The sequence below is a fragment of the Spermophilus citellus genome (assembly GCF_964194105.1).
Source record: "Spermophilus citellus genome assembly, chromosome: 1".
In the NCBI taxonomy this organism is placed as follows: Eukaryota; Metazoa; Chordata; class Mammalia; order Rodentia; family Sciuridae; genus Spermophilus; species Spermophilus citellus.
The window spans coordinates 254,733,076-254,757,947 of record NC_138182.1 but is presented as its reverse complement, the minus strand read 5'-3'; positions in this window follow the sequence as shown (position 1 = coordinate 254,757,947).

Genomic DNA, 24,872 nt, shown 5'->3' with positions numbered 1-24,872 from the left:
AATAATCACTAGAGAATGAACATAGGGTAAACTGGCTAAGTAAGGATTAGACTATAAATCTAAAGACAGAGTTCTTTTCAAAAAGTCACCAGGTGAATATTCACATTGAATTGCAAATTTATGAAGCAGCTTTGATTTACAATGTAAATTTCAGCTCACTCCTTCTATAAAGCCATGGATCTTTCACCAGGACAGGACACTTAAGGTCCAATCATTTCTGAAAGCCTGGCCTCCAGGACCTGTAGTCATGCACCATGAGGATATACATTATGAGTAAGCTGTCCAGAGGTGGATTTTGTCATTGTGCAAACAACATAGAGTATATTTGAACAAATTTAAGACTTGTATGTCAGCAGGTGATATGATCTTATGAGAATACCAGACTGTATGTGGTCTGATATTGACCAAATGTTGTTTTGTGGTACACAACTGTGCTGTCACAGTGGACATCAAATTCCAGCATGTTTTGAAAATTACAAACATTCAAAACATAGCAAGCATGGGGTACAATACTTGTATTACTCTATCAAATATGAGTTAGTTAGATCATAGTATTATATGCTGGCTTCTCTTTCCTAATTGTAATATTTCTCAGTATTATATTTTATCAAGAAATATTATAAGTACAGAATATTTCTAACAAGATACCACCAGCCTAGAATTAAAATATGAAAATTTCTTTTACTCAACAAAATAAATTTTTGGTTTGATATGCAGTGAAACTTTGAATTAGGTTTGAATTGTACTAAAGGGAAATATATGTTAAAAAAATTCAGTTAAAAACATTTGTGATATTCAAGTATGGTGAATAATTGAATTCCTACCCACCCACTTTTGCTTGGAAAAAATGACTGGAGCAATGAAAACAAAGAGAGGGAGTTTCACGGGAGGAGAGAAAGATAGAGTGGAAGAAAATATAAAGGAGAAGGAGGAGCTGGAAAACGTTATTTTCAGATAAATACTGTCAATTTATATTATGTTTCACAATTTTATAAAATTAAAAATGTCACTTGCACCTACATATTTCCCTCAAAATTTAGATGACTGTGAGTGCAATTTGATGAAGAGAGAATTTAAGGAAACATTTAACTGACATTTCAAAGCACAGATGCATGGAAATTGTGCACTGAAAATGCACATCCATCAAAAAGAAATGATATGCATTCGATAGTGTTGAAATCCACAGCAATGTTAAATGAAGCTGCTGAAACTGGGGTCTCCATGTGCTCTCATCTAAAAACACATGGTCCAAATGATACTTTTACTGTTTTTCTTAAGTTTTGAAAATATTCTGAAGGTTATGAACAGTGGTTCCAAAATTTGTTAAGACACACATCTCTTCAATGGCTTCAATAATAAGAAAACATTGAGGAAAAAAAATGTATGCTCTAGAGCTAACAATTCTATTTCTGTCATTCTCCTATTAGCAAAAATACAAACATCATTTCCTGATCCATCATCTGTAAAACAAGCAGCTAGATGATCTCTTATGTGATTTCAGCCATAACTATCCCCAGATATATGAAATATGTTAAATGTCTTTGCCAATATTTTTATGGAAATATGCATTCCAATCAAAATACTACATGAAATTAGATTTTAGTAATCATTGATTAATTAATGACACTTTCCCATTTACTGAAAGAATTGCTACCAGTTTAATTTAAAAAAAAAAAAAAAATTTCTTTGGTCTCTCCAAACCATTGTGAAGTATTGAAACACATTCATTTTGCTTTCAGGTTAGACTTTGGGGAGGGGGGGATTTCATTTTGTTTAAAGATGACTGATTGACTTTAACACATCACTTGTCTAAGGTATACCATTATCTAAGCTTTTCTGGACGTTTCTCAGATCTTTATGTTCTTGTGAAGTTGAGATCAGTTGTCACTACAGTCAAAGCAGAATCTCCAAGAATATTTCCAAGTGTCAATGTTTAATCTTTAGTCTATTCAAAGCTTTATTCAACTACCTCCCATGGCACCCACACTGTAACTGAATATATTAAGCAACTTTAATCCCAAATACACAGTAGAGTGGAATAATCCTCTTTTAATTGGGCAAAAGGAACACAGGGAAAGAAATGCATGGAGAAGATATTTAATGTGGCTGAGAGTATTTCCTTTCCCTCTAAGTGATTTGGTACTAGTATGTCTTAGTTTCATTGATTGTCATTTTTTTTTTCTTGAGGATTTTACTGTTGCTTCATCATTTCTTCAATTCATACCAAGGTCTAGTATATGACATTATGCTTGTTTAGGTAAGAATATTTCTATATATTCTAGAAATATATGTAAGATTTTCAACTTATATTTTCAAAATTAGGTATCATGGTTTCCGTTTTTTTTTTGTTGTTGTTATTGTTGTTGTTTGTTTGTTTGTTTTGTTTTGTTGTTGTTTTTAATCGCCAGTTGCATTAATAAGAGTATTATCAGAGGAGTTCCTGGAGGGAGAAAAGGGACCTTCAATTGGGGCAGGTGGGGTCATGACAGAGAAGAATTTCATCATGCACCTGTCAGAGACAGACTATTGAAGAGAGTAGAGACACATTAAAGTTAGAATGTGAGCCATCCCCAGAGAGACAGTACTCCTTGATGTGGCATGTTCATATTTAGAAAGACAGTTACTTGGGGCTGGATTAGAGGTAGTCAGTTTTTAGTGACACAGTTTCTCACTAGAATTCCCAGTGCTTGCTGTTACCTTTGTGCTATGTTTTGCAGGGAAAGGCATGGGACAAGGGTGAGGCCAAGGGCCCAGCTAAGGGTATGGCAGGGTTGCTCACACATGCTCACTTTGCATTCCAAGGGCTCTGGACATCTAAGCTTTGAGACTTAGTCTATCTTTTCTCTGTATCCCCAAAGTCCTATCTCAAGCAGATATGTAAGCCAACAATTTATTTTATAAGGAAACTCTCAGCAAAAATGCAGGCATTCAGGTCAGAAAATGACTTCTCTTTAGGTGGAAATAGGGAGAAATATATCTAAATTCTGAGAAAATGTGAAATGCAGACCTGAGACATTTAAAGTGTATTTGAAAAGGCAGCATGTGGTACTTTAAAAGGTGACTCTTGGGAAGAGAAAAATACTTCAAATAAATGTCCAGCTTATATATGCATTTTTTAAAATAAACTTTTAACACACATTTCCAAGTTATTGGTAAGGATTAAATGAAAATGTCAGCATTTTTTTAAATTATCTTGCAGTGAATAACCATTGAGCTATTTGTTAATAGTCATTGACCTTTTGGATTTCTAATTTATTATAATATTGGTAAAGCATAATATTTTTATTTTATTTTAATTCATGTATTTTTTTAATAATTAAAAAACTGTAATACTGTAATTTAATTATGTAGCCATTGCTTCAGAACTAAAGAATTCTGGGTTTTAAATAAGTGTATTGAGAGGTCTGTTTATGTTTATTGCAATTGTATCAACATGGCTAAGTAGAATGATAATTTAAAACTGAGTGTAGGAAACAGATATAATCACTGGTAAAAGTTATATCAAAATGGTGATAACAGAGTGATCAGCTTTATTTTGGCGTTCTTTGCTGAATTAATGTCATTTAAACGTATTTCCCTTGGGAATTTTTAGGGAGTCATAGCACTCTTCAACACCCTGAGGAATAATGTAATATCAAAGCCCTTAGGAATTAAATTTTAAGCATGTTTCTACAAGATTTTTGATATTACTACAGTGGCAGTTGAGAAGAAAAATAATGTACACAGTTTGAAGATAAAAAATTCTGATTTGTCTATAGCACATTATTCTTTCCTGACGCCCCAGTGCTTGATATACTCAGATGTAAGAGGTGAGTGATTTACACTTTAATTTCAAATTTCAATTTTTTAAATCTCAATTTCACTTTGGATGTATTTACATTGCCTCAAGAAATTATTACACCTTTATTCTCTAGAGGTATCAGGGTGAATAAGTGTATTAAACTTGTTCACCTGAGATTTTAGAAAAAAAGGAGGAAGCATAATTTAATAGTCATTGCATAAGCTGGTGAGCAGTATTTACATTGGGGATCATTATTAACTGCTAAACCAACAGTTAAGTCAACAGTATTTCTGCTGTCATAATTATTATATATAATATATATATATATATATATATATATATATATATATAATATATAATACATATTATGTATATAATATGTTCTTGAACTATCTCTTCTACAATAATAAATTTTAAAGTCTTTTAAAATAAATAATGAGTTAATATTTAGACAGTTTCCACTTTGTTGTTTAATATTTACATTTGTCTCCACAAATTATTCTTCCTTCTAAATTTATTGAACTTCTCGTTAGGACCAAAGATTCAATAACCTGTAACCAAAACTTGGTGCAAACTTCACTTTTTCCTCTCTTTACACAGAATTAGTTGGAGACAGAGCCCTGTCAGATATATGCCCAGGTCTACAGCAGTCTTGCTTTCTATTTTATTTTTACATGTAGCTCCCAGATTAAATCTCCTTTTGTGGTGACCACAGACCTTCTAATTCTCCAGACCAGCAGCCGAAGAAGTTGATTTTTCTCCAAGCAGACTGATGTCACACCCTTAAATATTCTTACTTTGATTATCAGAATGTCACCTTATTTCTTACCTCTTTGTTTCAGAATTTACTGAACTTCTTTTTCTTATGCACCTCAAAACCCTGTTCCTGACCAACTTTCTTCTTACTCCTCATTTTGAATGACCTCATTACTGACATGACTTGCACTAGTCAATATACTTGACAGTCTCTGATATTTTATCTCTACTCTTCACTGACTTCCAGTAATTACAAATATATATCCTTTATAAACCTTCCACACATTTTCCTGATGTATCAATCATATGTTTATGCCTCTAACCTCAAACCTAGTGCAAAACAGTGCTCACTTGCCTCCCCAAAACTGCTCTGGGTGATATTTGTTATCTTGGTGAAGTGTATGGCTACCCAAACATTTTCATCAAGTCAAGAAACATAATCTATCCTTTATCTATTTTTTCCCAAGATTATTTTTCTCCATTTATTGTATTTATACTATGGTATTCTTTTCTAAAAACAGTTATTTGCTTAGGATAAATGTTGACATTATTGAACAGAATTTTTTAATATCTGTTACAAATCATGCATAGATTAGACACTGAAACACATTAAAAGAGAAAAAAAAGATAAATTTTCTTCTCCAACTGATTTTATTTGCGAATTAGTGGGAAAAGGGGGTAACAAACAAAATATAAATATACATACAATTTCAGAAAACAAATGCAGAATAATGAAACAGGGCCACAGATTAAATTGAGTGACTGGAAAAAAAAGATTTTTGCACTGATTGAGCAAGATATCTTTCTGAGGAAGTGACACATAAACTTCAGGTATAAGAATTAGCTACCCATTTGAAAAGTCTTAGAAGTAGCATACCAAAGAGAAAGCACAGCATATATAAAAATTCTGAAGATGAACCAAACTTGACATGTTTGGATAATGAAAATCACGCTTTTCATTTATTGTTTTTGAAAGACAATATCAAACTAATTGTTTTGTATAACTCTGTGCATCAGAAAAAAATTAAAATTATTGATCAATAGTATGACTGGAACATGAAGTGAAACTCTTTTTCATTCCATATTCCTAGGCTCATAAGTCGGATATAATGCTAGAGATCAGGAGAATTTGAAGTATAAATGAATATCTGTATGACATTTTCAAACCAAGTTAATCAGGGTGATGAAATTATTTTAGTGAATTTGGTTTATTTCCTCATTATCAGGTTTAGTACCAAACTATCAATCAAATCAATGAGCTACTACTATTTCTAATGAGTTTTTAGAATGACAAAAATAATTCATTTGTGGCTGGATATTTTAATTGCCCTAATGATGTGCTCTATCAAAAATTTGCTGATTTGAAAGATAATTTGGTAATCAACAACTTGATCATCAAGTAGAAATTTCTCCAAAGCTCTTTCATCTTTCATAATATGTATGCAAAATATTTTTTTAGTCTTTATTATATTTCTTTTATTTTTTAAGTAGAAAAATATTGCAAGCAGATAAAAAGTTACAAACATAATATAAAGACCAATATCACTGCTTAGAAAGTACAACTACTAATGGTTTTTAGATGTCCTTTAGGCTTTGCTTTTGGAAAAAGAAATATTATAGATAAAGCAATCTACCTTCTATCTTTGTTCACCATGCTCCTGGTCTTCTTCCTAAAGTTTACCTTTATTCTGAAGTTGTATTGATTATTACTAGGCATATTTTTATATCTTTATCACATTAATTGTACACAAAACCAACATATACTTTTGATCTTGCTATTTACTTCTGTGTCTTTGCAATTTTCCATAGATTCTTCAGAGACTTTTAACTGGAAATACTCGGAACTATGTTGAACATGACCCAGAGTAACAGAGTAAGCAACATCCTTCAAAGATAAAAAAAAAAAAAAACAAAAAAAAACAAAAAAAAAAACAACAACATGGTTTTAAAGTTATGCCAGATTTTCTGATTTAGCTTATTTTATTTGATGACCCTCACACACACCCACCCCGCAAGGGAATAGAAGCAAGAACTTAACTGAGAGTCCACTTTGAAAGTATGTGTTGGATGGAGACTTTTATCTCATACAAAGTACTGAGACCAACCTAACACTAACCCTAATTCTCAGCAAATGACAGGGCTATTGTACTATTAGAATCACAGTGTAGCCTAGAAATAAAATTGTGGTTTGTTTCCTTGTGTTTGAAGCAAACGTAGAAGCAGAAAGAGCATGAAATAGAAAAAAAAAATATGGCCAAACAATGCCTAACATCTGTATTTCATTTCTTATTTCCTTGAGAACAAACCATATAGTATATATAGAGAGACCTAAATAATGGTTAAATATAAGAATATTCAGCACTAATGATTAACCTTTGTTTAATTTATAGTTGGGTTAAAAATTAATGAGCCCTTAATCACTGGAAGACATTCCTTTAATTGAAATCATCTAATGGCTTGAGTAGCTGTACTACAGTACACTATGACTCTGAATTCATAATTAGTTTGAGATTCTAGTAAGTAGGTAGTATTAATGCATTGGAAACTACACTTAGGTGATGGTTATTAGTGATTACCTGGGTCTTACAATAAAGGCTGCAGATAAGTATCTTTCTAATGTGTTATGCCACATGGATGCAGTTACAGAATCCACAAATGTGATGATATAATTTTCTTTTTTTTGTAGTTACTCTTTTTTAATGGTATCTCAAAAATACACCATAAAGGAACATGCAGCAGAAATTCAAATAAATATGGAAAGAATTCAAAAGTGCTGGAAGCACAGTTTTAATTGAGATATTTGATTATACATTACATTGCTTCTTTTTCACATAAGAATTTTTAAAATCTTCAACATTATGTTTATTTATCAATGTGACCAGGAAAGCTTCTCAATATAAATAAAGTGTACAACTAGGAATACATTTTGTTTATATTTCTAATTGCCAGTATTGATTTAACTTATTGTTAAAATATGAAATTTATTTTGGGAGGATCAGAGTATAACATATTTTTTCATAGTTTGTTCTTAATATTGTCATATTTTCTGGACCTAGTTAGAAAAAAAAAGTAAAATAAAGAACTTTTGCTGCACCCCCAATATTGCCTACCTTCTCCCATGTATGTGACATAACTCTGCTTACTTTTTATTACTGTTTGTTTTAAATAAAGAGTAAAATTATCAAATTTGGTCACTGGTCATATTGTTCAATGCAAAAAAAAATCATATCTCTAGATTAAATTTACATTTTATGGAGGAATTTTTCTCCTATTTCATAGAGAGAGAATTTTTCCCCTAACACCATAAAAAGAGTTTCTTAAAGTGACCTTAGCTTTTTGGATGGATTTTTTGGGGGTTTGACTCACCTCACATTGGTACAAAGTTAAAAAGAAAATGCATTGGATGTTACATCTAATAATATTTTATTGAGAAAATTAAACTATTCTAAAGTTTAACATTTTCTCAGGTATCTGGAGTAGTTGTGAAATGACACTGCATCTGAATGAAATGTGGAGAGAGAAAGGGATCAATTTCTGTAGTCCTTTTTCGAATCTCCTTGTTAGAATCTCAGAAAGCAAAAATCTGAGACTCTAAATTTCCTAAAATCTTTTCCTGATTCAGGTGAACAGAGAAATTTATATTCACTTTGATCAAACAACATTGTAATCAATACTGTAATTTGGCCTTCCCAGACTTACTCTCTGTTGATGTACATTTTGATACTTTTTCTGTTTTTTACTTGCAATATTGGTTTCCAAGAAGTAATCATCATAATTTTGCATATTTTATAAAAGTGGAAGAATTTGCCTTGAAAGTATAATCAGTAAAAATATTTCCATTTTTAAGTTGCCTCTAGTGAATTCCTTGTACCTATTTAAATATATTTTGCCAAATAAATATATTTATTATGAGTAGTGATTTTATTATATTAATATCCTCTTTTCAGCCTCAAGAAAATATTTTAATCAATTTCTCATAATCATCTTTAAAGTTAATAATCTTATTTTTAAAAATGTTTTTAATGGAATTGTTCACTTAAAAGTGGAATGAAATAATGAACTTGCATATTCATTTCATTCAATTTTAACAGTGATCAACAGTCAATGTTATTTCATCTACATCTTCACTGCACTTCCTTATCTCCACTTATTTTTGTTTAATTTGTTCTACTTAGTTATACATGACAGTAGAATGCTTTTTAACACATTGTACACAATAGAACACAGCTTCTCATTCCTCTGGCTGTACATAGTACAGAGGCACACCAGTTATATAATCATAAATGCATATAGGGAATAATGTTCATCTCATTTCACCATCCTTCTCAATCTCACACTCCCTCCTCTCCCCTTACTCCTCTCTGCTAAACCAAAGTTTTTTCATTCTTCCCTGCTTCCCTATTGATCAGAATCCACTTGTCAGAGAAAACATTTGACCTTTGATTTTTTAGGTTTGGCTTATTTCACTTAGTATGATATTCTTCAGCTCAATCCATTTACCTACAAATGACATAATTTCATTCTTCTTTAAGGCTGAATAATATTCCACTGTGTATATATACCACAGTTTCTTTTTCTGTTCATCTGCTAAAGGGCATCTCAATTGGTTCCATAGTTAAGCTATTGTGAATTGAGCTGCTATAAACATTAATGTGACTGTGTCACTGAAGTATGCTGATTTTAAGTCCTTTGTGTATAAATGGAGAAGTGGGATAGTTGAGTAGGATGGTGTGTCCATTCCAAGTTATTTATGTCATAAAATTATAAGTGTATAAATTAATATGCAAATTATTTAGTATATTATGTAACATTTAAATAAATTATCAGAAACTTATTTTCAAATTAGATAATTAAATTCCTTATAATATTTTCATGGTCTTTATTTTTAAAATTTAAAAAGCCCATGGAATGAGAGAAACTAAATACCTCAAAAAATTTTAAATTATCTAGGTGGCTTTTTTTAATGAATAAAGGAGCTGTTTTAAAAATTCAATCTCAAATTAGTAGGAAAAATATATGTAAAAATCAAAATTTAAAGAGCATATTGATATTTTCTTAATAGACTGATAAAATTTTCCATAAATTTCACAAAGAAATAAAATATCATTGATGAGGCAAGGACCACACACTGTCACTTTTGTGGTAATATGCAAGGTATGGAAAAGAGATACTGCCACCTTGATTAGCACAGTATTAAATACAGGGTTATGGATTCACATAGAGGAACAAGGTAGGTTCCATAATTGAACTGGGAGTCTATACTTCAAGTCTTTGGGGAAATATTTATCACAAAGACCAAAACATACAAAATTGTTACAGAAGAAAATAAGTTCCAGGGCTGGGGATGTGGCTCAAGTGGTAGCGCGCTCGCCTGGCATGCGTGCGGCCCGGGTTCGATCCTCAGCACCACATACCAACAAAGATGTTGTGTCCGCCGAGAACTAAAAAATAAATATTAAAAATTCTCTCTCTCTCCTCTCTCTCTCTCTCTCTCTCCCTCCCTCCCTCCCTCCCTCCCTCTTTATTTTTTTTATTGGTTGTTTCCCAACACCATTTGTTGAAGATGCTATCCTTCCTCCATTGCATGCTTTTAGCCCCTTTATCAAATATAAGACAGTTGTAACTTTGTGGATTAGTCTCTGTGTCCTCTATTCTATACCATTGGTCCACCCGCCTGTTTTGGTACCAGTACCATGCTGTTTTTGTCACTATTGCTATGTAATATAGTTTAAAATCTGGTATCGCTATACCGCCTGATTCACACTTCCTGCTAAGAATTGCTTTTGCTATTCTGGGTCTTTTATTTTTCCATATGAATTTCATGATTGCTTTATCTATTTCTACAAGAAATGCTGTTGGGATTTTGATTGGCATTGCATTAAACCTATAGAGAACTTTTGGTAATATCGCCATTTTGATAATGTTAGTTCTGCCTATCCATGAACAGGGTATATTTTTCCATCTTCTAAGATCTTCTTCTACTTCTGTCTTTAGGGTTCTGTAGTTTTCATTGTATAAATCTTTCACCTCTTTTGTTAGGTTGATTCCCAAGTATTTTATTTATTTTTTTTTTGAGGATATTGTGAATGGAGTGTTTTTCCTCATTTCCATTTCAGAAGTTTTGTGGCTGATATACAGAAATGCCTTTGATTTATGTGTGTTGATTTTATATCCTGCCACTTTGCTGAATTCATTTATTAGTTCTAGTAGTTTCTTTGTAGACCCTTTTGGGTCTTCTAGGTATAGAATCATGTCATCTGCAAATAGTGATAATTTAAGTTCTTCTTTTCCTATTTTTATGCCTTTAATTTCTTTTGTCTGTCTAATTGCTCTGGCTAGTATTTCAAGGACTAAATTAAATAGAAGTGGTGATAGAGAGCATCCCTGTCTTGTTCCAGATTTTAGAGGGAATGCCTTCAACTTTTGTCCATTCAGAATGATGCTAGCCTGAGGCTTAGCATAGATAGCTTTTACAATGTCAAGGTAAGTTCCTGTTATCCCTAGTTTTTCTAATGTTTTGAACCTAAAGGGATGCTGTACTTTGTCAAATGCTTTCTCTGCGTCTATCGAGATGATCATATGGTTCTTATCTTTGAGTCTATTGATGTGGTGAATAACATTTATTGATTTCCGTATATTGAACCATCCTTGCATCCCAGGGATGAATCCTACTTGATCATGGTGCACAATTTTTTTGATGTGCCTTTGTATCTGATTCGCCAGAATTTTATTGAAGATTTTTGCATCTAGGTTCATCAGAGATATTGATCTGTAGTTTTCTTTCTTTGAGGTGTCTTTGTCTGGTTTCGGAATCAGGGTGATGTTGGCCTCATAGAATGAATTTGGAAGAGCTCCCTCTTTTTCTATTTCCTGAAATAACTTGAAAAGTATTGGTATTAATTCTTCTTTAAAGGTTTTGTAAAACTCTGCTGTATACCCATCCGGTCCTGGGCTTTTCTTGGTTGGTAGTCTTTTGATTGCTTCTTCAATTTCATCCATTGATATTGGTCTGTTCAAATTGTATGTATCCTCCTGACACAGTCTGGGCAAATCATATGACTTAAGAAATTTTTCGATGTCTTCACTATCTTCTATTTTATTGGAATATAGGTTTTCAAAACAATTTCTAATTGTTTTCTGTATTTCTGTAGCATCTGTTGTGATATTGCCTTTTTCATCCCATATGTTAGTAATTTGAGTTCTCTCTCTTCTTCTCTTCGTTAGCATGGCTAAAGGTATGTGGATCTTATTTATTTTTTTGAAGAACCAACTTTTAGTTTTGTTAATTTTTTGAATAGTTTCTTTTGTTTCAATTTCATTGATTTCCGCTCTGATTTTAATTATTTCTTGCCTTCTGCTACATTTGCTGTTGTTTTGCTCTTCCTTTTCTAGGGCTTTGAGATGAAGTGTAAGCTCATTTATTTGTTGTTTTTTTTTTTTCCTTTTTTTGAGGAATGACCTCCAGGTGATGAATTTCCCTCTTAAAACTGCTTTCATTGTGTCCCATAGATTCCGATATGTTGTGTCTGTATTTTCATTTATCTCTAAGAATTTTTTGATTTCCTCCTTTATGTCTTCTGTAACCCATTGATCATTCAGTAACATATTGTTCATTTTCCATGTGATGTAGGGTTTTTCCTTCCTTCTTTTATCATTGATTTCCAGTTTCATTCCATTATGATCAGATAAAATGCATGGTATTATCTCCACCCCTTTATATTTACTGAGGGTTGCCCTATGGCATAATATATGGTCTATTTTTGAGAAGGATCCATGTGCTGCTGAGAAAAAAGTATATCCATTTGATGATGGTTGATATATTCTATATATGTCAGTTAAGTCTAGGTTATTGATTGTGGTATTGAGTTCTATAGTTTCTTTATTCAACTTTTGTTTGGAGGATCTGTCCAATGGTGAGAGAGGTGTGTTGAAGTCACCCATCATTATTATGTTGTGGTCTATTTGATTCTTGAACTTGAGGAGAATTTGTTTTATGAATGTTGCAGCACCATTATTTGGTGCATAAATATTGATAATTGTTATGTCTTGTTGGTGAATGGTTCCTTTTAACAGTATATAATGTCCTTCCTTATCCCTTTTGATTAACTTAGTCTTGAAGTTGATTTTATTCGATATGAGGTTGGCCACCCCTGCTTGCTTACGAGGACCATGTGTGTGGTATATTTTTTCCATTCCTTTCACCTTCAGCCTGTGTATGTCTTTTCCAATCAGATGTGTCTCCTGGAGGCAGCATATTGCTGGATTTGTTTTTTTTTAATCCATGATACCAGCCTATGTCGCTTTATTGGAGAGTTTAATCCATTAACATTCAGAGTTACTATTGATATATAGTGTACTTCCATCCATGTTTGATTATTTATCCTTTTATTAAAAAATTTAGTTTGTTTCTCCATGATTATCTTTCCCCTCACCCTCTGTCTTTACCAAGGCACTTCCCACTGATGGTTTTGGTTATTGTTTTTCATTTCTTCCTCGTGTAGTGTTTTGCTCAAAATGCTTTGCAATGCTGGTTTTCTGGCTGCGAATTCTTTTAAATTTTGTTTATCATGAAAGATTTTTATTTTGTTGTCATACCTGAAGCTCAATTTTGCTGGATACAGAATTCTTGGTTGGCATCCATTGTCTTTCAGTGTTTGAAATACATTGTTCCATGACCTTCTTGCTTTCAGCGTCTGTGATGAGAAATCCGTTGTTAACCTTATTGGTTTACCCCTGAATGTAATCTGCCTCCTTTCTCTTGTAGGTTTTAATATTTTCTCTTTGTTCTGTATATTGGATATCTTCATAACAATGTGTCTTGTCGTTGGTCTACTGTGATTTTGTGTGCTCGCTGTCCTGTATGCATCTTCAATATGTATATCTGTTTCCTTTTTTATTTCTGGAAAGTTTTCTGTAATTATTTCATTCAGCAGGTTACTCATTCCCTTGGTTTGAATCTCTGTATCTTCTTCTATCCCGATGACTCCTAAGTTTGGTTTTTTTATGTTATCCCATAACTCTTGGATGTTTTTCTCGTGATTTTTTACCAGCCTTTCTGAGTTGGCTAGACTCTTTTCAAGATGATATATTTTGTCTTCATTATCTGACGTTCTGGCTTCTACTCACTCCACTCTGTTATTAATACTCTCAATTGAGTTTTTAATTTGGTTTATCGTTTCCTTCATTTCTAGAATTATTGTTTGATTATTTTTTATAATCTCTATCTCCTGATAAATATGCTTAACTTCTTCTTTTATCTGTTTATGTAATTCATTCTCAATGTGTTCTTTCACTGCTTGAATTTGCTGTCTCGTATCCTCTTTAAGGTTCCATTCCATCTGTCTAAGGTGTTCCTTGAGTTCTTTATATGACCATTTTTTTCTGATGACTCTAGGTACTCCTGAATATTTAGGCTGTCCTGCATTGTTTATACTCATTTTCTTCCTTGCTTTTTCAAGCTGCTCATGTTATTTCTTGTTCTGTTTGACTGCTGAGTTACTGTTTACTCCTATAAATTTATTTGATGCTTGGGAGGAAAGGTATTAGAAGGAAAGGGAAGAAGTCACTGTAGCCACAGGTTTCAATGAAGTTATCTCCCCCGCTGCAGTCTGGTGACGTCAGTTCTCTGCCATGGTGGTATCTCTTGCAAATGGCGACAGTTCGTTTCCCTTTGCCGGGTGAGCAATGCAACAGGTGGGTCCTTACTGTCTCTCGCAAGCCCCGTTTCAAACCTGTGGCCACTACCTATGAAGGCTCAATTGGCATTTATCTCCATAGGATCAGAAGGGCTGACCAGTTGTTTCAGCTGGATGGATTAGTGCTGAGTCACAGCTGTTTGTCTGCAGGAATCAGGCGAACGGGAGCTTGAATTTAGCGGATCCAGGCTCAGTGTGTGTTCTGAGAGGCCCAGACTGTTCGCCCCAGATCCAAGTCAGCTCAGCATTGCTTAGTGATCCTGAGCAAACAGAATTTAGATTGTTTACGACTCCCTATGCCCACACAGCTGAAGAGGTCAGAGACTTGATCTCTCCATGCCCACCGCCCTGTTCCCTCCCTCCCTCTTTAAAAAAAGATTGTAAGCCAAAACTAGTAACACAAATATAAAATATAATGTAAACATATTATTTACTAAATTTTAAGTAACTCTATTACAACTTATATTTGTAGAGATTTTCAAATTTTACCCAAGCTGGATTCATAGGAATTATTTCAATTAGTTCTCCTGGCAGCTCAATTCAGTAAGTCAGCTCATTTAGTGTCTTCATTTATACTTAATTTCTATACAAACTGAGGATCAGAGTTTAATTTGATATGGGAAGGTCACTGTATGCATGCTATCTCATGAAAAAAAAAAGAATTAATATTGTCACTTACATGCTGTGTCACCTAGAAGTAACTGTTGAACAATGGAATATATAATTTAAAAAAAATCCCAGTCAAGTGAATTTTATCTGTAAACACACAGATAAAACCATACCAATTTTAATAAAAAGATTACCTTTCTTAATCATGATAATTAAAATTGGCTTTGCTGACACACCAGTCTTTCCACAAAGCAGCAAGTACTTAGCTTCCAAAAAGGGAGCCCCCAATTAAGAGCATGAAACAAGAATCAAGAAAAACAGCAGTGGCTAGCAATTGTATTTGCCAATTTTTCTTGATAAAGTCAGTTCATCTTTTGCTCTATAATTTGTATATGAAAATGGAAAAAAATGTTGTCAGGGTTTTATGTTATATTCCAAATCAAATAGCCAATTTTAAACTATGGTATGTTTCTATTTATAGAGTCCTGGGTTTATTTGTCACTGCCATCTTATGTGCAGTGTGGTTTCTAAGACTCTAGACAAAGTTTTAATTGTCAGCAAGTAGAGGTTACTTCAAAATAGCACATCAAAGGTATGGTTCAGTAGTAAATCTATTCTAGATATTCATTATTCATATAAAATAAAATAAGTCATGATATAACATAAAAACAGTCCCCCCCAAAAAAAAATCCCGCTCATTCTTAAAACATACTTTTAATTCATTGCAAGTATTTCCAGAGCATGCATCTGTGTGCTAGAGCCTGAGAGAAATGGTAATGGTCAGTAATGATCCTGTCCATGATGACAGACTAGGATGCAGCAACACCTGTTAATGGTTCACTTGGACCCAGCAAGAGATAGGACATACAGGGAGAAAGCAGGTGGTTTATTTATAATTAAACAAGTTTAGGAGGTAGAGTAACTAGGTATTGCTGAGAGTGAGTAATTCAGTATCTTGTTTAGTGTGTGGCCTCAGCATATTGCCATGCACTCGGAGTTAACCATTGCAATTTAATTATTTGAAGGACATCTTGGTATACATGAAAACAATGGCAAAAGTGACTTTTGCTAATTAGGACACTGAGCTACTGATTGAAATTTCTGAGGTTGATTGCTCACTACCAAAATGTGATGTTTTTCAATGCCCACTGTGACTCAATCAAGATTTTTTTTCTCCTTTGAATCACATTAGAATTTTGATTATTTGGGATTGCTATAAATATACATTATATTAGTAACTAAGTGGAGATGCAGAGACTTAATGTGTATTCAGTGGAAATATACTTGAAATTTCTCAATATTCATGCTAGTTCCAAACATGCAAAGTTTACAAAAAAGTAATGAAATCATTTGCAAAAGAAACAAAACACTATAAAAAATGAAAAATACATTGACTTGTTTTTATTTTATTAGCATGATGCTGAGGATGGTGTTTCTTTCTAAAATAATTGTATGAATGTTTCTTAAGTATTGATAATGAAATTCATAAGTTGATTTAATTATGCAAAGTTAAAATTTTAAAAATTACTTTTAAAATAACACTTCTAACAATTGTTGATAAATAGGTTAAATGTTGGATGGTCAGAAATAATTTTATCAAAAATGCAATTATTTTAGATCTATTGAGAAACATTGGGCCAACATAGGTGGATTATACTACACAAATGTGCATTTATAATAACTTTAAAATTTTATTTTAGTAGTTTGTGGACTTTCATTATATTTATTTTATTTGTATGTGGTTCTGAGAATTGAAACCAGTGCCTCCCAGATGCTAGGCAAGCGCTCTACCACTGAGCTACAACCTCAGCCCTAGAATGACTTTTTAATAAATAATAATTAACAACAATATCATTTCATTTTCATTATTATTTTAGTTACTGGATATTGAATACAGGGGTACTTTTACCACTAAGCTACATCTCCAGTAATTGTTATATTTTTAAATTTTGAGACAGGTTCTTGCTAAGTTGCTAAGTTGCTGAGGATCTAACTAAGTGGTTGAGGTTGGCCTGAAACTTATAATCTTCCTGCTGCCAGCCTCCCATGTCACTGGGGTTACTAGCATATGCCAACAAACTAGGCAACAACAATAAATTCAGAGTTTATCCGCCATGCTTTATCTTCTACAAAATTTACTCACCTAGCTATTATTTCTATTCTGAAGTAATTGATCTAAATTTTTTGTCCTCACTTCAATGTATTTAAGGGATTTTGGGTGTGTAAATGTGTAATATATTTCTTTTTGTATAGAAATTGTCTAGGAAAACACAGGAGCAAGTCTAACATTTACTTCCTCTTTTGACACATGTTCACAAGTTAAGGAAAGATTCATTGGTTAAATCTAAAAGCTAATCAATGCTCTTTCTTTTAGATTTTAAATTAGAAAGATAGAGAAATTTTCTCATAGTGATTATTTTTCTACCTGATAAAGTACCTTCATGAACCATCCTGTTGGTGCTGTCCTTAGAGATTAATAAGTGCCCTTTCTGATGTCTTTCTAAGGCAGCACCCAGGTTGCTGTTGCACTTTTCGTGGACAACAACAAAGACAACAGATTCTTAACCATTTCTGGGATCAGAGCCTGGCTGTACCGCTTTTAGTTCTCTGAATCTAGAGAATGTGCCTTGCCCCCCGGGACTCTTTTCTTCTGTGTCCCACATCATTGTAACTGAGCCTTCATCACTGAGAGGCATGGGGATTAAATCTGTGGACATGCAACACACAGGTGTGTTCTTGGAACAGTGGCTGGCATGCAAGAGCACTGTGGGAGCGTATCAATTATCATCATTTCTTCATTATACCAAGATCCAAGTCACAATATGAGTCCTCAAATGCTGTCCTGTAGCACACATCAAACTAAAAGGACAGCATAAATGCCAAACTCTTTTTTTAAAAGAAAACTTTATTTAGCTGCAAGATGAGTATTCACTAAAACATTGATGAATGTAATCTACCATTTTTATAAGACAGAAGTTGATAAGTCTGAGTGGATAAGATGGAAGTGAATAACTGCACGATGATATTTAATCTCATCATTCTCACTTCCCAAATTTTGAGACTATTAGTATTTGATAAATATACCTCCACATATTTTTCTGTAAGTGTATACAACTATAGAAACAAATTTGTGTAGGAAAAGCTGTCTCTGGGCAGGCATGGTGGTATACCTGCATGAATGCAATCCCAGAGATTCAGGAGACTGAGGCAGAAAGGAGGATTATGAAGTTGAGATCAGCTTCAGAAACTTAGAGAGATCTTGTCTGAAAATAAAAAATAAAAATAAAAAAGCCTGGGAATGTAGCTCAGTGGTAAAGCACTGCAGGTTCAATACCTAGTACCAAAAAAAAAAAAAAGAAAAAAGAACAATCACAGAGTACAAAAAAAAAAAGAAAAGCTGTCTTTCTTTCTTTAAATATAATCTTTCATGAATCTAAAATTAAAATAAACTAGCAGTAATCATGCCTAAACGGAGTCATAGTTTGATGCTTAGACTTATCAATATCTCTTCCAGGAATGTTTTGTTATTTTAAGTTAAAAATACTTATAGTAATTATTTCTTTTGAACAAGATAGAGATAGTAATATTTGCTTATTTTAAATATCTCTTTATTCTTTAAATTAAATTGTCATAATATAGTATATATGTTTCTAAAGTTTACTAGATTTTTTTAACTTAATAAATAATTTGAGACTATTTCCACAATACTTAAGGCAGGTATTAAGGGAGATATCTATGAAAATCTAACTAAAGTCTTGAGCAGTCCATGTTCCTCCATGTAATATACAACTCAGAAGATTTCTCATAATTCTAGGCGTTTGTAAGAATTCTAAGAATTTTTTTTCAGAAGGATGGAACTTATGCCAAATATGAAATAATTTTGTATTCAAAGCACGTTTTGCTTTTGTTCTATTGCAGTACCAGTACAAAAATTAACTTTAGGACACATAAATTTTCTTAATAAAAACATAAAGTATTTAAAAAATACTGTCATATTTTCTTTCAGTGTCATTTATCACATATTCTTAATAATACTATAAATAACAATTTGGTTGCCTTCATTTTAGTTAAATGTAATTCTATGTGATGCATATTTAATTCAAATAGAAAACACAATATATTATTTTCTGTATAAAAAAAAAAAAACCTTTATTTCAGAGGGATTTTTTTTTCATTTTTTTAAACTACTGCATTTTGATAAACCATGTATTCTTCCTTACATTAAGTTTATATTTCTATCATGCATACTCATATTTTTTTTCAAAATTTTACAATATATCTAAAGAAATTTATGGCATACATCAATAGATTTGTGCAACTGTTATTCCTTAAAAATACCTACTTTTATCTTTCCTTATGTTACTTAAAATGTAAGTTTTTGGGTCTTGATATAAGTGAAATAATTAACTTACAACTGGAATAAATTAATAGTAGTTGCAACTAAAGCAGTCTTTAGGAGTAAATTAGTTAATTAACATGTAAACTTCAGTGTACTATAGCATATATTTCAATTAATGTTTATAATATTGGTACCCTTATAAAACATGGTAAGACAAATCTAGATCATGAATATTTATTTATCTAACATTTACTTTTTGTTCTGTTGTGATCTATACTATGATGTGTTTTGATTCAATTCTCTTTGTGGATGTTTGATTTAATGCTAGGCTAGACTTAGACACCCAAGTATAATATTACAGAATGACCTTACAAGGAGAAAAAAAATTATTTCAGTCTCCACCACCAACAGATGTAACCTGCAGTTCACAATGATCTCACCTAAGCCCCAGGGATAACTCTCTGAGAACAACAACATGAACTTTTTTATATTTATTAAGATACCTTCACATTTATCTAGAAATTAAATAGGTTTAGTACATTGGATGTAAATGAATGAACTCACGCCACCTCATCGCCTAAATATTGATGTTAACTAGTGAAATTGGGCAAAATAGACATGCAGAAGTGCCTGTTTCCTCCAGTATAGCTTTAAGAATTGTAAGGGTTGAACACGGCTATGGAAACTGTTGCTTCTATATTTGCTTATTGGGGAGTGCACCAGTACGAATAAGATGCTACAACACCACTGTTTTTGGAAGCAAAATTTATTAATCTCTGACTTTTGGCTGGTGAATAAAAAAAGAATAGAGCAGACATTGGCTTACAGGGTTATGTTTAACAGATTTTTGATGAAGTTAGGTGAGATTTTGTTCAAAGGTACCTTACATTTCCTTTACTTAAATATAAACCAGAGGTAGAAGTTATATATCACAATGACCTCTCAATTTCTTCAACCACAGCTTTCAAAACTGTTATTTATTTAAAATAATCATCTAAAGTAGCTAGTCCCAATCACAATTTTAATAAATGTTATACTATTATGATTGGCATAAACATATTTTAAAGAATATTTTTCTCTTTTTTTTTTTTTAAAGAGAGAGTGAGAGAGGAGAGAGAGAGAGAGAGAATTTTTAATATTTATTGTTTAGTTCTCGGCGGACACAACATCTTTGTTGGTATGTGGTGCTGAGGATCGAACCCGGGCCGCACGCATGCCAGGCGAGTGCGCTACCGCTTGAGCCACATCCCCAGCCCATATTTTTCTCTTTTAAGGAACTTTCTACCTCATTTATGTCATATAACCATGTGAGATAGAATCTCTTGCCATTGATTGATGGAATCATTTTTCCTACTCGATTCACTTTCTGACAATGGCAGTAAGGTCTTTACAAGGTACTGCATGATTTTAACAAAATATTGCTTAAGAATTTTAAAACTTATATATACATTTTGTCTAAGCAACTGAATTTTCAGACACCACATCCTAAACATACACACTAAGCAGTCTTTGTCATTTAAATAAAGCTAAGGAAAAAAATAAGTAAATGAGGGCCATACCATGGAAAAATGATTAAATGTGACTAATGTTATTTAAAAAATAATGCAGAAGCTAAATTTCATAGGACTAATAGGACTATCTTTCCTCAAAAATTTGTAACCTCAGTGATTGTAAGACTGCCTGGCAGATTCTAACTGGTCCAGTTAATAAATTGATAAAGAAAGTGTATCATTATTCTTTTATGAATTAATAATTTTAGTGCAGTATCCTAAAAATTAAATTGAAAGTATAAAATAGAACATTTGTTATTCATAACAAAACATTTGTTATTCATAACAAAAAATTCAAAAGGCAATCAAAAGATGACTTATTTGACTATTTCCAAAGCTTGAAATAAATTCCTACTGTTTTAATTCTTAAAATATATGAATCAAGTGTGCATTATAGGGATTGTTATAAAAGAAGTTGTGGTATGTATACATAATGAAATATTATTCAGCCCTAAAGAAGAATGGAATCACATTTATTGATTTCCATATATTGAACGAGTTTTACATCCCAGAGATGAATACTACTTGATCATGATGCATGATCTTTTTGATATGTTTTTGTATCTGGTTTGCCAGAATTTTATTGAGGATATTGCCCTTTTCAACCTGTATGCTAGGAATTTGAGTTGTCTCTCTTCTTCTCATTCATTAGCATGGCTAAGGGTCTGTTGATCTTATTTATTTTTTCAAAGAACCAACTTTTAGTTTTGTCAATTTTTTCAATTGTTTCTTTTATTTTGATTTCATTGATTTCAGCTCTGATTTTAAATATTTATTGCCTTTTACTGCATTTGCTGTTGATTTGTTCTTCTTTTACTAGGGCTTTGAGATAAATAGACTTAAAGATAAGAACCATATGATCATCTCAATAGACGCAGAAAAAATATTCGACAAAATACAGCATCCCTTTATGTTCAAAACACTAGAAAAACTAGGGATAACAGGAACTTATCTCAACATTGTAAAAGCTATCTATGCTAAGCCTCAGGCCAGCATCATTCTAAATGGAGAAAAATTGAAAGCATTCCCTTCATAATCTGGAACAAGACAGGGATGCCCTCTCTTTATGTTTATTCAAAACAGTTCTTGAAATACTAGCCAGAGCAATTAGACAGATGAAAGAAATTAAAGGCATAAATATAGGAAAAGAAGAACTTAAATTAGCACTATTTGCTGATGATAAAATCTTATACCTATCAGACCCAAAAGGTTCTACCAAGAAACTTCTTCTAGAACTAGTAAATGAGTTCAGCAAAGTGTCAGGATATAAAATCGACACCCATAAATCAAAGTCATTCCTGTATATCAGTGACAAATTCTCTGATATGGAAATGCGGACAACTACCCCATTCACAATATCCTCAAAAATAAAACAAAATACTTGGGAATCAACCTAACAAAAGGGGTGAAAGATCTATACAACGGAAACTACAGAACCCTAAAGAGAGAAATAGAAGACCTTAGAAAATGGAAAGATATACCTTGCTCATGAATAGGAAGCATTAATATTATTAAAATGACCATATTACCAAGGCACTGTACAGTTCCAATGCAATCCTGATCAAAATCCCAACAGCATTCCTTGCAGAAATACAAAAAGCAATCATGAAATTCATCTGGAAAAATAAGAGACCCAGAATAGCTAAAGCAATTCTAAGCAGGAAGAGTGAAACAGGTGTTATAGCAATACCAGACTTTAAACTATACTACAGAGCAATAGTAACAAAAACAGTATGGTACTGGCACCAAAACAGGTGGGTAGACCAATGGTACAGAATAGAGGACACAGAGACCAATTCACAAAATTACAACTATCTTACATTAGACAAAGGTGCTAAAAGCATACAATGGAGAAAGTATAGCATCTTCAACAAATGGTGCTGGGAGAACTGGAAATCCATGTGCAACAAAATAAAATTGAATCCCTTTCTCTCACCATGCACAAAAGTTAACTCAAAATGGATCAAGGAGCTAGGAATTAAACCAGAGACTCTCCATCTCTTTTTCGAGAAGAAAAAGTTGGCCCTAATCTCCATCATGTGTGGTCAGGCCCAAACTCCTTAATAAGACACCTGTAGCACAAGAGTTAAAACCAAAAATCAACAAATGGGATGAATTCAAAATAAAAAGGTTTTTTCTCAGCAAGAGAAATAATAAGTGAGGTAAATAGGGAGCCTACATCCTGGGAACAAATTTTTACCCCTCACACATCAGATAGAGCCCTAATATCCAGAGTATACAAAGAACTCAAAAAGTTAAACAAAAAAATAAATAACCTAATCAACAAATGGGCCAAGGACCTGAACAGACACTTCTCAGAGGAGGACATACAATAAATTAACAAATAGAGGAAAAATGCTCACCATCTCTAGCAATCAGAGAAATGCAAATTAAAACTACTCTAAGATACTATCTCACTCCAGTAAGAATGGCAGCCATTAGGAAATCAAACAACAACAAGTGCTGGTAAGGATGCAGGGGAAAAGGTACACTCATACATTGCTGGTGGGATTGTAAATTGGTGCAGCCAATTTAGAAAGCAGTATGGAGATTCCTTGGAAAGCTGGGAATGGAACCAGCATTTGACTCAGCTATTCCCCTTCTAGGACTATACCCAAAAGACCTGAAAAGAGCATACTGCAGGGACACAGCCATATCAATGTTTATAGCAGCACGATTCACAATAGGTAGATTGTGGAACCAACCTAGATGCCCTTCAATAGATGAGTGGATAAAAAAAAATATGGCATTTATACACAATGGAATATTACTCAGCACTAAAAAATAACAAATCATGGCATCTGCAGAGAAATGGATGGCATTATATCAGATTATGCTATGTGAAGTTAGCCAATCCCTAAAAAACAAATGCTAAATGTCTTCTCTGATATAATGGGGCAGAGTTAAAATGGGAAAAGGAGGAAGAGCATAAGAAGAAGATTACCAGTAAATAGGGAATAGAAGTGGGAGAGAAAGGGAAGGAGAAGGGGAATTGTATGGAAGATGGAAGGAGACCCTCATCGTTATACAAAATATATGTATGGTGATGTGAGGGGGAAAAAAAGAAGTGTGTCACATTAGAAAAAAAAAAGAAAATAAAAAAAGAAGAATGGAATCATATCATTTGCAGGAAAGTGGTCATATTAAATGAAATAACAGTGACATGAAAGAGGGGCTATTAAGAGATGGGAAGGAATGGGGGAGGAGGTAATGAGAGGAAAATAAAGAGAGGCTGGAGAGCGGGTAGACACCATCAACTGTTATATATGAAAGCATGAAAATCTCATGGTCAAACCCATTAATTTCTAAAACTAGTATAAGTTAATAATGATAAATAAAGATTACAAATAAATAATATTTTATATGGATCAAGCACGCTTTACAATTGATGAAATATATAAACTTAAAATATAATTTAATTTGTATGTTGAATAAATACTTACATTGCATTTATTATTATGTTTTGGATGCCATGCTAAATACTGGGAAAATAGCATTTAACAAAACAAACTGCGCCTTCATCCTTACAAAGGTGTGAGTTTGTACAGTGGCTGCAACTTACTTATGTATGAGATCTTAGACCTACTTAAAGAAAAAAAAAAGAAGCTACTTTGAGAATTATACATATTCTTTGAGAATATCGACTCTATTACTCTTTTAGCCTTCCTGGTTTGTCTCAGCAATCCTGGGTATGAGATATTCTTTTTTTTTTTTTTAATCTTCCTTGCAATGAGGGCTAAAGACTACTTTATGCATATACTTTGAATCTGATGCCACATTTACATAGACAAAATGACCTGGGACAAATCCCCCAGTCCCCAAAATGTGAAAACGTGTATTAAGGGATAGGAAGGTTCATTTTTTAAGAAATCACTTATCCATTCCTGGATGTGAAAGTGCATTTTTGTAAATTTAGAGCACACAGACATATTTTGGAATTTACAAATAAACTGGAGCCTTCAAGGTGCAAGCCCTATTTAGTGTTGACCAAAAGCCAGCTCCTTTCTTCTGCAGACAGCAGTGGTGTTGCTCACAGTGATCTTAGAAGCAGGTGCTTATCCATTCCTGTTGTCAATAAAAAAAGGACCTTCTATTTCAGGTCAGATGATAAAAATGAAACTGTGTGTGTTGACTCCAATATC